Source organism: Typopeltis vanoorti, chromosome 1 (genome assembly GCF_054136105.1).
Source record: "Typopeltis vanoorti isolate ZY-2024b chromosome 1, IOZ_Tvanoo_1.0, whole genome shotgun sequence".
Lineage (NCBI taxonomy): Eukaryota > Metazoa > Arthropoda > Arachnida > Uropygi > Thelyphonidae > Typopeltis > Typopeltis vanoorti.
Genome location: NC_143549.1, coordinates 25572936 through 25586986, shown reverse-complemented (window position 1 = coordinate 25586986; position 14051 = coordinate 25572936). Strand labels below are relative to the sequence as shown.

The window sequence follows — 14051 nt, the reverse complement described above, 5'->3', positions numbered from 1 at the left end:
GATAGGAAGTTAGTAATGATGTAAATTTTTCATGTAGTAATATCGTATCGTGTACACCCCTTGAGGGTGCATGGCCGGAATTTGATGATGATGTACACATCTGTCGACTAGTTTCACTAGCAAAACTGACTAGGCTTTGTCAAGACTAAATGGTGAAAAAAAAACTACAAAATGCAAAAATGAAGGAATGCAGTAACAGTTTACAACAAAATCGGATGGCACCGCATGACATGATATGAATCAAGTGATATACTTCAGTCATTATTATAAATACGCGTTACATAGTTTTTGGCATACTATAGTTCCACTAAACTTAGTTACGTTTAGTCTTGACAAAGCAAAGTCAGTTCTGCTAGCAAAACTAGTCGACAGATGTGTACATATATATTAAACCTATGGTCTTATAATCCAAATAGCTATTGTGTTAATTATAGTTAACAAAGACCAAATATAATTTTAACATGGTGAGATCTTTCTGAGCAATAAATACAAAATGATATATTCAGGCAATGACAGTCAAGGAAAAGAAGAGGTAGCCATAGCATTTAACACTAAATACGAGGCTAATCTTCTTGAATGGCAGGCAGTCTCAATTAGAGTGATGTGGACAAATATGAGTATGGGGAATTGAACAATGAGACTTATTTGCACCTATGGTCCCACAGAAGGTTCTAAGATAGAAGTGGAGGAATTTTTTGAGGGTTTGGAGAAAGCAACTGACACGATAAAAAAGAAGAAGTTGGTCCTTGTTCGGGATCTGAATAGCAGAGCAGGAAATGATTTTCAGACATATAAAAATATATTGTGAAAATTTGGAGAAAAGACCAAAGCTAATAATAATAGCAAATACCTGTTAGATTTCTACTCAAGACATGGACTAGTTATTATTAACACAATGTTCACACATTAAAATGTGTACAAATTCACATGCAGAGAAGAGGCAAGGAATAAGAAAAATCTCATTGACTATGTTATTGTTGATAGTGATGATGTAGGACACTAGAGTGTACAGACGATTTGATATTGGAGCAGGATAAAATTGAATTTTATATTGAAAAGAAGAACATTTAACAAAGTTTTAAGTGAATAAAAGTCGAGCATCTCTCAAATTTGAACTGTAGACTAAAATACACAAATATTATTCAAGAAAAAATGAAAGAGTTTGAGAACAGGAATCAAACTTTGGAGATTCAGTGGCAAGCTCTGAAGAAAACACTGATTGATTCAGCTAGAAAGGCATGTGGTGAGGTTGTCTTTAAGATAGAAAAATCAGAACTCCATGGTGGACACAGGAAGTTAAAGAAGCAGTGAAAGAAAAGAAGAAAACATATCAAAAGTTCCTGGCAAATAAGTCAATTTGTGCTCTTAGAGAATACAGAGACAAATGTAAGAAATCTAAACACTGTGTAAAACTAGCTAAACAAAAGTCATGGAAACACTTTGATAAGAACATGGAAAATAAATATCAAGAAGGTGCCAAGATATTCTGGAGTTTGTTGAAGAAGCTCAGGAATGGGGGAAAGAGTGCTCTATAAGGAATTCATCATCATCATCAAATTCCTGCCATGTACCCTCAAGGAGTATACAAGATATGATAGTACTACTTGAAAAAATTACATCATTACTAACTTCCTATCTACAATTTTCCTCCAAATCAGTCTGTTACTTGTCAAGACTCCAACATTATCAGATCTTATATTTCTATCGTCTAAGGCACTTTGTACCGTATCAATCCACCTATATCTTGGTCTTCCTCTGGGTCATTTTCCTGCCAACCTGGCAGAGAACACTTGTTTTGCTAATCTTTTCTCTCCCATTCTATTTCAGTGACCATATCACCTGAGATTAGCTCTGCTAATGCATTCCTGGATGCTGACAATGTCAAGTTCTTCCCTAATATTCTCATTTTTAATATGATAATGCCATTGGTGCCATCTGATCACGAATCAAATCTTTCTCAGGACTCCCATATTTGCGGTCTCTAGTCTTTGGTCAAGTATTTTACTTCTGACCCAGCTCTCAGATCCATAAGTCAAAACTGGTCTGAACACTGACTTGTATACAGCTAATTCAGTGTTCCGACTAATTTCTCTCTTATTCCATATGAATTTATTCAATTGACTTCCCACCATACCAGCTTTGCTGATTCTGTTGTCTATTTCTATATTTAATTTACCATCTTCAGTAAAAATTGTGCCTAAGTAGCTGAAATGTTTTACTTGTTCCACAGGTTCTCCATTCACAACACAGTTGACATTTCAATGATTCTGCCTATTTTCATTGTCTATTGTCTTTATTGCTGACCTTCATACCATATCCATTACAACAGCTATTCAATTTAATCAGAGAATCTTTCAGACTTGTAGCGGATTTATTTAGAAGTATAACATCATCTGCATAAAGCAAAGAGCTGACATTAACATCTCCAATTTTTGGTATCAGAAGTAAAAGGAATTAAAGATGATAAAGGTTACATGAAAACAGGAGAAAAAGATATCCTTGAGGTATGGAGTAATTACTTCGAAAAATTGCTAAATGAAATAAGCGTGATGACAGCACAGATGATCAGACATGCAGTCAGGAATACATATTCATAATTGAAGTAGTAAAAGCCATCAGAAGCGGAAAGGCAGCAGGAGTAGATGATATTTGACCAAAAATGCTCAAGTATGGAGGTATAAAAGTTTTACAGTGGCTGCACTGCATAGTTCAGAAGGCCTGGACTGAGGGACAAATTCCCGATGATTGGAGTAGGGCTTTCAGATTACTCATATATAAAAAAAGGGAAATAAAACTGAATGTGAGAATTAGAGGTATTTCTCTACTGAGTGTTCCTGGTAAGATTATACTTGAGAAACGGTCGAGAAGGATTGTGGAAGAGAAGCTTGGTGAAGAACAAGCTGGATTCAGGCCAAATAGAGGCTGTCAGGATCAGAGTTTCACTTTAGGACAGATAGTTGAGAAATCATGGGAATATAACAAATATCTGTATTTAAGTTTTGTAGATCTGGAAAAGGCATATGACAAGGTGCCAAGAGAGAAGCTATTCGAAACACTACAGTTATATCGTGTCAATGGGGCATTATATCAGCAACACTTAGCCTTTATTCGAGTTGTAAATCAGCAGTTAGAATTGAAGGAAGTACAGGATGGTAGTTTAATGTTAAATTTGGTGTCAGACAAGGATGTATATTATCCACTCTGATATTCATTATCATTATGAAGGAAAGTGGTATTAAATGAAACAAGCAGTGATAGCACAGTGGTAAAAAACATTCAACAATGATGCAAGCAGGAATATATATATCGATACTTGAAGCAGAAAGCCATCAAAGGCCTGAAAGGCAGCGGGAGTAGATGATATTTGACCAGAAATGCTCGGGTATGGAGGTATAAATGTCTTACAGTGGCTGCACTGCATGGTTCAGAAGGCCTGGACAGAGGGACGAATTCCGGATGACTGGACTCATAGTACCCATATATTAAAAAGGAAAATAAAACTGAATGTGAGAATTACAGAAGTATTTCTCTACTGAGTGTTCCTGGTAAGATTTACGCAAGTATATTTGAGAAATGGATGCCTGTGTAGCTCAGTGGATGTGGCGTTTGCACACCAAAGCACTTAACTACATGAAGGAAGACTTTCTTTTCGAATTTAGTCCGAGATTAGAGGAATTTTTCCAAACCTTTTTTCGGCCGGTTCACAAGTTAGTCGATCTCTGGCATGGGTAAGCGTGTGTTTTTTCCTGGAAACTCTGTTTTTCGTCCCATAAACTAAAGAAAATCGACTGCAGAACCCACACTATTTTCAGACATTAAATATATTGTGTTATGGTTAGGGAACATGAGATGGCGGCACTTGTTGAGCTGTCTCTCTTCACTGCATGCTGCTTAATTAAGCAGCAAACAGTAACAGCTTTGGGCCAGCTATCTCTGATTCAGTACCAGTGTAGATTGAACTGCCTGTTCAGTCTCCAAAAGTTAGACAGGGCTAAAACGGCCTCGCCTACTCCCTATACAGGAATAAAATACATTAGCTCTTTTTTTTTTTTTTTCTTTTTTTTTTTTTTTTTTTATACTTGAGAAAGTTGGGAAGGATTGTGGATGAAAAACTTCGTGAAGAACAAGCTGGATTCAGGCCAAATAGAGGCTGTCAGGATCAGATCTTCACTGTACGATAAATAGTGGAGAAATCATGGGAATATAACAAAAATCTGTATTTAAGCTTTGTCGATTTGGAAAAGGCATATGACAAGGTGCCAAGAGTGAAGCTATTCAATACGCTACAGTTATATAGTGTCAATGGGGCATTATATCAAGCAATACTTAGTCTTTATTTGAGTTACTGTAAGTCAGCAGTTAGAATTGAAGGAAGTACAGGAAGATGGTTTAATGTTAAATCTGGTGTGAGACAAGGATGTACATTATCCCCTCTGTTATTCATTATCTGTATGGATCACATTATGAAGGAAAGTGATATTAAACAGGATATCAGATTTGGAGATGTTAATGTATGCTTTTTGCTTTATGCAGACGATGTTATACTTATAAATAAATCTGCTACAAGTCTGCAAGATTCCCCTGACTAAATTGAATACTGTTGTAATAGATATGGTATGAAGGTCAGCAATAAAAAGACAGAGACAATGAAAATAGGTAGAATCGTTGAAAATGTCAACTGTGTTGTGAACGGAGAACCTGTGGAACTAGTAAAACATTTCAGCTACTTAGGCACAATTTTTAGTGAAGATGGTAAATTAAATATTGAAATAGACAACAGAATCAACAAATCTGACATGGTAGGAAGTCAATTGAATAAATTTCATATGGAATAAGAGAGAAATTAGTCGGAACACTAAATTAGCTGTATACAAGACAGTGTTCAAACCAGTTTTAACTTATGGATATGAGAACTGGATCAGAAGTAAGAGACTTGACCAAAGACTATAGACCACAAATGTGAGCATCCTGAGAAAGATTAGGGGCATGAACAGATGGCATCAATGGAATATCATGGTAACAGAATAGGAGAGGAAAGATTAGTAAAACAAGTGTTCTCTGCCAGGTTCAAGGAAAAGACCCTGAGGAAGACCAAGATATAGGTGTATTGATATGGTAAAAAGTGCCTTAGAAGATAGAAATATAAGATCTGATGATGTTGGAGTTTCGCCAGGTAGCAGACTGATTTGGAGGAATATTGTAGATAAGAAGTTAGTAATGATGTAAATTTTTCATATTGTGTTATCATATCCTGTCCCTTGAGGGTATACATGGCAGGAATTTGATTATGATGATGATATAAGATTGTTAAGTATTGAGGTATTTGTAGTGTTTTGGAAAGCCATTCTTGTTACACTAATGGACACAATGTGTCAGCCATTATACTTAGCTTCTCGCTTGCCATTTTACATTTAGTGTGCTTGCCACGGTAGTTTGATGGGTGATTTACGGCTGGCAGAGAGAACATTTAGTATCGTAATAACAAAAAAAAAAACCCGAAGAGGACTAATGGTAGTTTAAGAACACTGACCAGAGAATTTTGTTCTAAGGAATGTTGACATTCAGGAGAATATTAATAGAAAATTCCGAAAAGGAATTGTAGAACTGTGAGTCTTTAAACTGGAGGAGTTGAGACTTCCAACAAATGTTTAGTAAATAATAGAAAATATTGCAGTTGATGTTCTAATCGAATGTTTGAGGAAATGCTGAATGGAAAGTTTCATCTTCTATCTTAAGGATACCGGATTACTATGAAAGCAATTCGTGAAATTTGAAACTGTAAAGTGACTTGACATGAAAAGCTCAACTGAGATACGTTGTTGATGAAGTAGTTACAGAAAATTTTTTTCTCTGGTACAAAAATTAGTAAATTGTGTATCATATAGAACTGCAAGAGGTAATAATATTTATATTTCAGTGAGACAAGAGGAATAATATTGTGTGCTATATAAGGAAGATAAAATAGGATCCAATGGAAAAGAAGAAAATTTTATATTTTTGGAAAGGGCCTAACAAAGACACTGACTGATGAACATTTTTGTTGTTGTGAAAACAAGGTGTTTGGTCTAGTAGACGTGATTAACTATATGTCAAATAATCCAGTAATACATTGAATGATTTTAGTAATTTGTGATAAGAAAAATCTCTAAAGGTAGATTTATTTAGAAGGTCTTGGATCCAGTTAATTTTATTTAAAGTGTATATATATTGTTTTAGTTTCATTAAGTGTATATATTTTTTATTTGGTCTTGAGTCAGTGATTTTCTGGATTCTAAAAGAAATAGTAAAGTCAATGCACCAATTGGAATTGAACCCTTATGTAATTAATAAACACTCAGAATGAAAATCTCTTTATAAAGATGAATAAAAAAAAAAGCAATCTCTAAACATCATCATCCTTCATAGCACCCCTATAGTTACTTTCGGTGATTGTGGTGGTCCGTGTCCACTGTGGGTAGCACTTGCAGTTAAGTCCCTGTGTTTTCATCTCAGCATGGTATCACTGATTGTTGATCTGGGATGGCCCAATTTGTCAATAATTTGCCGAACAAATAAGACTGCAACATGGCATCCTATTACAATACCTCTTTCAAATGTCATCAGTTCCCCATTTCGCAGCGATTTCACCCGGACACAGTCGCACTGACTTTGGAGCATCATATTCCTCCAATTTATATCAGCTACAAACATGCATTACATTACATTACATTACACTTTGCCTATTGGAGTGTGCACTGATTTTTTTTCTAAACAGTGTGTATATATATATATATATATATCTTTTTGATATTAAATTTAATATAATTTTCTTTCATAAAATGCAAACCATAAAGATGGCACCCTCCCTCTGTGGTCCAAAGACTCATCGAGGGAGGGCACCTACTCTATAATTCTATCTCCACTGCTCAAATCCACTAACTGCAACTACACCAACACTATCTACTACCTATCACCACCACCACCACCACTAGTATTTGCAGAGACAATCAAAACATCCATGCCCATGGCACAATTCGAACCTGCAGCCTTTTTGGCTGGAGAGTGGATACTCTAACCACTTTGTCTTAAACCTGATTTTACATGAACTCTTCTTTGTATAACTTCTTCAGGTCTGACTGCTGACTTACAATTTAAATATGGACTATGTATTTCTGTGGAATTTGCCATTTATGCATATAATTATAACATCTATAACAGCTTTCTCTTGTCACCTTATTAGATGTCCTTTACAAATCTACAGAACTTCAACACAGATCCTTCTGTTTATCTTCATATCATCCACTCACTTTACCTGGGAACACCAAGTAGGAAATTCCTATGTGATTCTCAGTCAGTTTCATTTTCCTTTTTTTTATAGATGGGTGGTATGAAAGCTGTACTCCACAGCAGCCATTATGACAAAATATGTACTCAATTACTGCTATAGGCCAGGGCAAAAAGGAAAATGTAGATGGAAGATGAATTTCAAACAGTGTGTGTGTGTGTGTGTATATATATCTTTTTGATATTAAATTTAATATAATTTTCTTTCATAAAATGCAAACCATTGGACTATGCAGTTATATATTTATATATAACTACATAGTTATATATGTATCTCATTGTATAATGTGTATCTTATAGATGTTTAAATAATAAGAATATGAATTTGGGAATTGCAAAGGAAATTTTTCTCCTAAGCATTTGAGATAAGATTTATATAAGCATATTTGAGAAAAGGCTAAGAAAAATAGTGGAAGAGAAACTTGTTGCTCTTCAACATTCAACAATCTGATGTTGAATGTTGAACCAAGAGAAAAGCTGTTCAAAACATTTATGTAGTTACACATAAATGTTGTGTAAATGGAACATATCAGGCAATACAGGTATCCCTTGATTAATGCGGTTAATTAATCCCTCGATGTTACTGCATCAATCAAATCTAATAATCAATGGTAAAAAGTACAATTCATCCCTAATCGATTACTGTACTAATAGTTCATTTTATATGGTACTCTTTTAGGAAAGATAAAATAATGAATGCAAAGTAAATGTTTAATAAATGCTTGTACCTACATTATTTACTGCAATTTTTTATCGAAAGAAGTTATCAAGAGTCGTTTGAACAGTTTTAGTTTTTTTTTCTTATCAGCATAAATTCTATGATAACAAGCAAAGTGACTCTCCAGACCTTGGCAAAAAAGCAATAAAACATAAAGAAAAAACACTGCAAATATAATACATGATGGTACAAATTAAGTGGATATTGAATCCAACGTTATTTCATAGCCGAATATAGAAACTACAAGAGTTTCGTGCCGAATATATAGAAACTGAAAGTTTCGGCGGATGCAAGGATAACCAACCTTATGGGCAACCGTAGTAAAGGTAGAGTAAGCTCCAGATCTTTTACTTAGTCATCATCATCATCATCAAATTCCTGCCATGTACCCTCAAGGGGTGTACAGGATATGACAGTAGTACATGAAAAAATTACATCATTACTAACTTCCTATCTACAATTTTCCTCCAAATCAGTCTGTTACTTGTCAAGACTCCAACATTATCAGATCTTATATTTCTATCGTCTAAGGCACTTTGTACCGTATCAATCCACCTATATCTTGGTCTTCCTCTGGGTCGTTTTCCTGCCAATCTGGCAGAGAACATTTGTTTTGCTAATCTTTCCTCTCCCATTCTATTTAAGTGACCATACCATCTGAGATTAGCTCTGCTAACGCATTCCTGGATGCTGACAATGTCAAGTTCTTCCCTAATATTCTCATTTTTAATATGATATTGCCATTGATGCCATCTGTTCACGCCTCTAATCTTTCTCAGGACTCTCATATCTGCGGTCTCTAGTCTTTGGTCAAGTGTTTTACTTCTGACCCAGCTCTCAGATCCATAAGTTAAAATTGGTTTGAACACAGTCTTGTATACAGCTAATTTAGTGTTCAGATTAATTTCTCTCTTATTCCATATGAATTTATTCAGTTGACTTCCTACCATATCAGCTTTGTTGATTCTGTTGTCTATTTCAATATTTAATTTACCATCTTCACTAAAAATCGTGCCTAAGTAGCTGAAATGTTTTTCTTGTTCCACAGGTTCTCTGTTCACAACACAGTTGACATTTTCAATGATTCTGCCTATTTTCATTGTCTTTGTCTTTTTATTGATGACCTTCATATCATATCTGATACCATATTTGACTAAATTGAATAACTGTTGTTATTCAATTTAGTCAGAGAATCTTGCAGAGTTATAGCAGATTTATTTACAAGTATAACATCGTCCGCATAAAGCAAGAAGCTGACATTAACATCTCCAATTTTGTTATCATGTTTAATACCACTTTCCTTCATAATGTGATCCATATAGATAATGCCCCATTGACCCCATATAACTGTAGCGTATTGAATAGCTTCTGTCTTGGCACCTTGTCATATGCCTTTTCGAAATCGATCTTTTTAATCATGGGAATATAACAAAGATCTTAAATACAGATCTTTGTTATATTCCCATGATTTCTCCACTATTTGTCGTAAAGTGAAGATCTGATCCTGACAGCATCTATTTGGCCTGAATCCAGCTTGTTCTTCGCCAAGCTTTTCTTCCACAATTCTTCTCAACCGTTTCTCAAGTATACTGGCATAAATCTTACCAGGAACATTCAGTAGGGAAATACCTCCATAATTCTTACATTGTTTTATTTCCCTTTTTATATATGGGTACTATGAGAGCTCTTCTCAAATCATCAGGAATTCGTCCCTCTGTCCACACCTTCTGAACTATGCAGTGCAGCCACTGTAAGACTTTTATACCACCATACTTCAGCATTTCTGGTGGAATATCATCTGCCCCAGCTGCCTTTCCACATTTCAAGCCTTTGATGGCTTTCTCTACTTCAAGTAGGGATATGTATTCCTGACTGTATGCCTGTTGAATGTTTTTTTACCACTGTGCTATCACTGCTTGTTTCATTTAGCAATTTTTCAAAGTAATTACTCCAGACTTCAGGGATATCTTTTTCTCCTATTTTCTTGTCACCTTTATCATCTCTAACTCCATTTATAGCACTCTTTCCTCCATTTCTAAGCTTCTTCAACAACCTCCAGTATATTTTGCCACCTTCTTGATATTTATTTTCTATGTTCATGTCAAAGTCCTCCCATGACTTTTATTTAGCTAGTTTTACACACTGTTTAGTTTTCTTACATTTGTCTCTGTATTCTCTAAGAGCAGAAGCTGGCTTATTTGCCAGGAACTTTTGATATGCTTTCTTCTTTTCCTTCACTGCCTCTTTAACTTCCTGTGTCCATCATGAGTTCTTATTTTTCTATCCTTGCAGTCAACTTTACCGCATGCCTCTCTAGCTGAATCAATCAGAGTTTTCTTCAAGGCTTGCCACTGATTCTCCAAGATTTGGTTCCTGTTCTCAAACTCTTTCATTTTTTCTTCAATAATCTTTGTGTATTTTAGTCTCTGAGAGCTGCTCAACTTTTATTCACTTTAAAACTTTCTTACATGTTATTATTTTCAATATGAAATTCAATTTTATCCTGCTCAAGACTAAATAACACAATTTCAAATCCTTTGTACACTCTGGTGTCCTTCACCAGGGAGAAAACATCACTATCAACAATAACATAGTCAATGAGACTTTTCTTATTCCTTGCCTCTTCTCTCCATGTGAATTTGTGCACATTTTTATGTTGGATCATGGTGTTGGTAATAACCAGTCCATGTCCTGAGCAGAAATCCAACAGGTATTTGCCATTATTATTAGCTCTGCTCTTTTCTCCAAATTTTCCCAAAATATTTTTGTGTCTGACAATCATTTCCTACTCTGCTATTTGATCCCCAACAAGCACCAACTTTTCCTTTTTCATTGTGTCAGTTGCTTTTTCTAAAGCATCAAAAAATTCCAGCACTTTGACCATAGTAGAACCTTCTGTGGGACCATAGGCACAAATAAGTCTCATTGTCCAGTTCCCCCATTCTCATATTTGCCCACATCACTCTACTTGAGACTGCTTGCCATTGAAGATTAGCCTCGTATTTAGTGTTGAATACTATGGCTACTCCTTCTTTTCCTTGATTATGATTGCCTGAATATAACATTTTGTATTTATTGCTCAAAAAGATCTCACCAGTTTTTGTCTTTTTTGTTTCAGTCATACCTATTTTGTTGATCTGGTACTTATCTAATTCCTCAGCTAGCTCCATTTCTTTGCCATTCAGGGCCTCTTATGTTGAGAGTACTGATCTTTAACTCTGATGATGTTGAGTTGGGGTTTGTTTTCAGATTTGTTTCAGTATCTGACTTTTCGCTGTTCGCCCTGGTTCCCTGGCGAAAACAACGGGGGTCTGGTTTAACTGGGTGATGCCCCAGCCAGTATGAAATTTTGTCATTTTATACCATCATTTTGTATTTTGGTTTATGCCAATAAGAATACAATTTGGTTGGCTAAATCCCAAATTGCCAGCCCATCCTCGTTCGTTCAATTTCCAGGTAGATACTCAACAGGGTGCACTACGAGAAGGTGAGGAATGGACATTAGGTTAGAAGCCGTGGTCGGTTCTCCACATTCCTTTATAGGCTATGTGCAGGTCTCCTCTCAGTTATACAGCTTTGTCCCTTAAATCCCATAATCCAGATATAATCTTTGTGACTCTTCTTTGCACCCTTTCCACAGCTTCTTTATCCCCTTGAAATCTGCACACAATAATTCACGTGTGGTTTTATCAAAGCTTTATAAAGAGGCAAAATGACTTCCTTATCCTTAAGTGACAAGGTTAGTTTTAACATTGCAATTATCCTTTGAGTTGTATTTGCAACTTTTGCTATGTGACCTTTGAACTTCAAATTCCTATCCATCACTATGGATACTTCCTTGTTTTGGTCACTACATTTTTAGAATAAGATTTAAAAACAGAAAACAGCACCTCTCTCATTCCCAAACTGTTTCTAAAGCTGAATTGGGTATCACTGATGGTGTCTTCACGTTTTCTGTATATTCTTTTTTGAATTATTTTCAGAAACATTTTGAGAACATGACTCATTAGATTGATCATTCTATACTCATATAGCAATAGTCTTGGGCTACCTATTTCTGAAAAAGCGAGGCCATTTTAGATAGAGCTAAAATGGCCTCGCCTGCTTTCTGTATGACCTGCATGCTTTATTCATTAAGCAGAATAAGCTGAAGGTAATAAAACAGAACTGAAGAATTTTTGCTGTTAAGATATTATTATTGTGATACTTAATATTGTTATAACCCTAATTGGAGATATTCTTAACAATTTGCTTTGTTTTTCAGAAATGATAAACTTTGTTTAATATTTCAGATAGAACACAAGAGGGATCATTTAATGACAGCTTATATGATTTTCATGAGGCACTTATTCCTGCTCATACAACATCAATCAGTGAAATATTATCAACACCATACAAGAAAAAGAAACACAAAAGAGTTACAGATTTCAACTCTTGAATAAGGACTGAACTTTACTACTATACATTTTTAAGCTCTAACCAAAACATGCAGAAATCATCTGTAAGTGATAAGGGGAAAAACGTTTTGTAAATTATGTAAATACTTTACTAATTATAAAAAAATCCTTTGGAAATTAATAATTAAAAAATTTGTTCATTTAAAATAATAGAAAATGCTAATTATTTTCATCATAAATATTAAATTCACTCTGTACTAGATGAGTATTTTTAAGCTCATCTGAAACTTGAGTAAAATTAAATTCCGTATGTGGTATTCATAACAGATTTTGCATGTGCACAAGGTATTTTGCTTATTTTAAGAAAAACAGAATCATTGTTATTTCTTATAATTTCAACGTTATGTTGTTTAAATAAAAATCATAATGATTTGAGTCAAACTAATTATGGAAACATAATTGTTATTATAATTTATTGTGTTAGATAATTATTTTGTATTTACTTTTTTGTACAATTATAAAAGATAAACATACTATTTTGTTTATTCAAAGTAACTTTTCCCCATTATTTGTAAAAATAAGACTGCAGTTCTTATTAATCAGTGATTATCCTGAATGTGTATTATGTGCTCAAGTTTTCTTTGCTTAGCATTTATTATTCCTAATTCAGTCAACACTGATTCTTAAATACTTGTGGGTGGAAGTTAATGTTTCTTTTTTTGTTTGTTTGTTTATAAAAATAGAGGATTTTTTCCCTCACTAAACATTTCTTTTAATGTTTTTATTATAGCTGTTATACTTTTTTTCTACTCTGTTATATTGTTGTGAGGGGAAAAAAAATGAAGAGTGTAATTAAATTAAAAAAATCATTTTGGGAAGTAATATTTTCTGATGTTTTTTTTTTTTTATTGTAAATATCCTGCTAAATTCACAAAGAATTTCATCACTTTTGTAAATATACGTGTATGTATATATATATATATATATATATATATATATATATATATATATATATATATATATATATATATTATGAAAACGTACATCATCTAATTCATGATATATTTCTACAAGAGATGTATAGGATACTTTGACCAAGTTGGCAATATTATGTTTTACCAATGATTTTCTCCACTTTAGTCTGAAATTTGTCATAATTCCAGCGTTATCAGATTGAATGTTTTGTTCTTCTAATGCATTTCTAACTGCATCAGTGTAATACTGTCATTTATCATTAATGTCATCTGTACAATTCATTAATTTTTTCTGAAAACTCTCATATCTGTGGTCTGTAGTCATTGATCTACTATTTTTCTAATCAAACTCTGAGCCATAAAATTGTATGGAACAAATACTGTTATGCTATCTAGTTTGGTGTTTTTGCTAATTCCTTTCTCTTCTTTCATTTAAATTTATTCATTTGGCTCTCTGTCACACTAGCTTTGCTTATTGTTCATTTCCATATTAATTTATGGAAATTAATAACTGTTGAGGAAGGTGGTTTGCTTGCTTTTTGTTTGAGAATTTCCAAATAGTAAATTTTGTGAACTCATGACCATTGGAGATATAATTATTTCATATTTTTTGGAATGAGGATGAGTAGACAATTGGAG

At 34.1% G+C, this 14051-nt stretch overlaps 1 long non-coding RNA gene across 1 annotated transcript in view; it reads left to right on the top strand.

The window, feature by feature from the left end:
* LOC150109848 (uncharacterized) overlaps positions 1 to 13365 on the top strand; it is a 31698-nt gene extending 18333 nt beyond the window's left edge. The window contains exon 3 of the long non-coding RNA XR_016550632.1: positions 12334 to 13365. This is a non-coding gene — a long non-coding RNA (uncharacterized LOC150109848). The remainder of the gene's footprint in view (positions 1 to 12333) is intronic.
* The last annotated feature ends 686 nt before the right edge of the window (positions 13366 to 14051 follow it).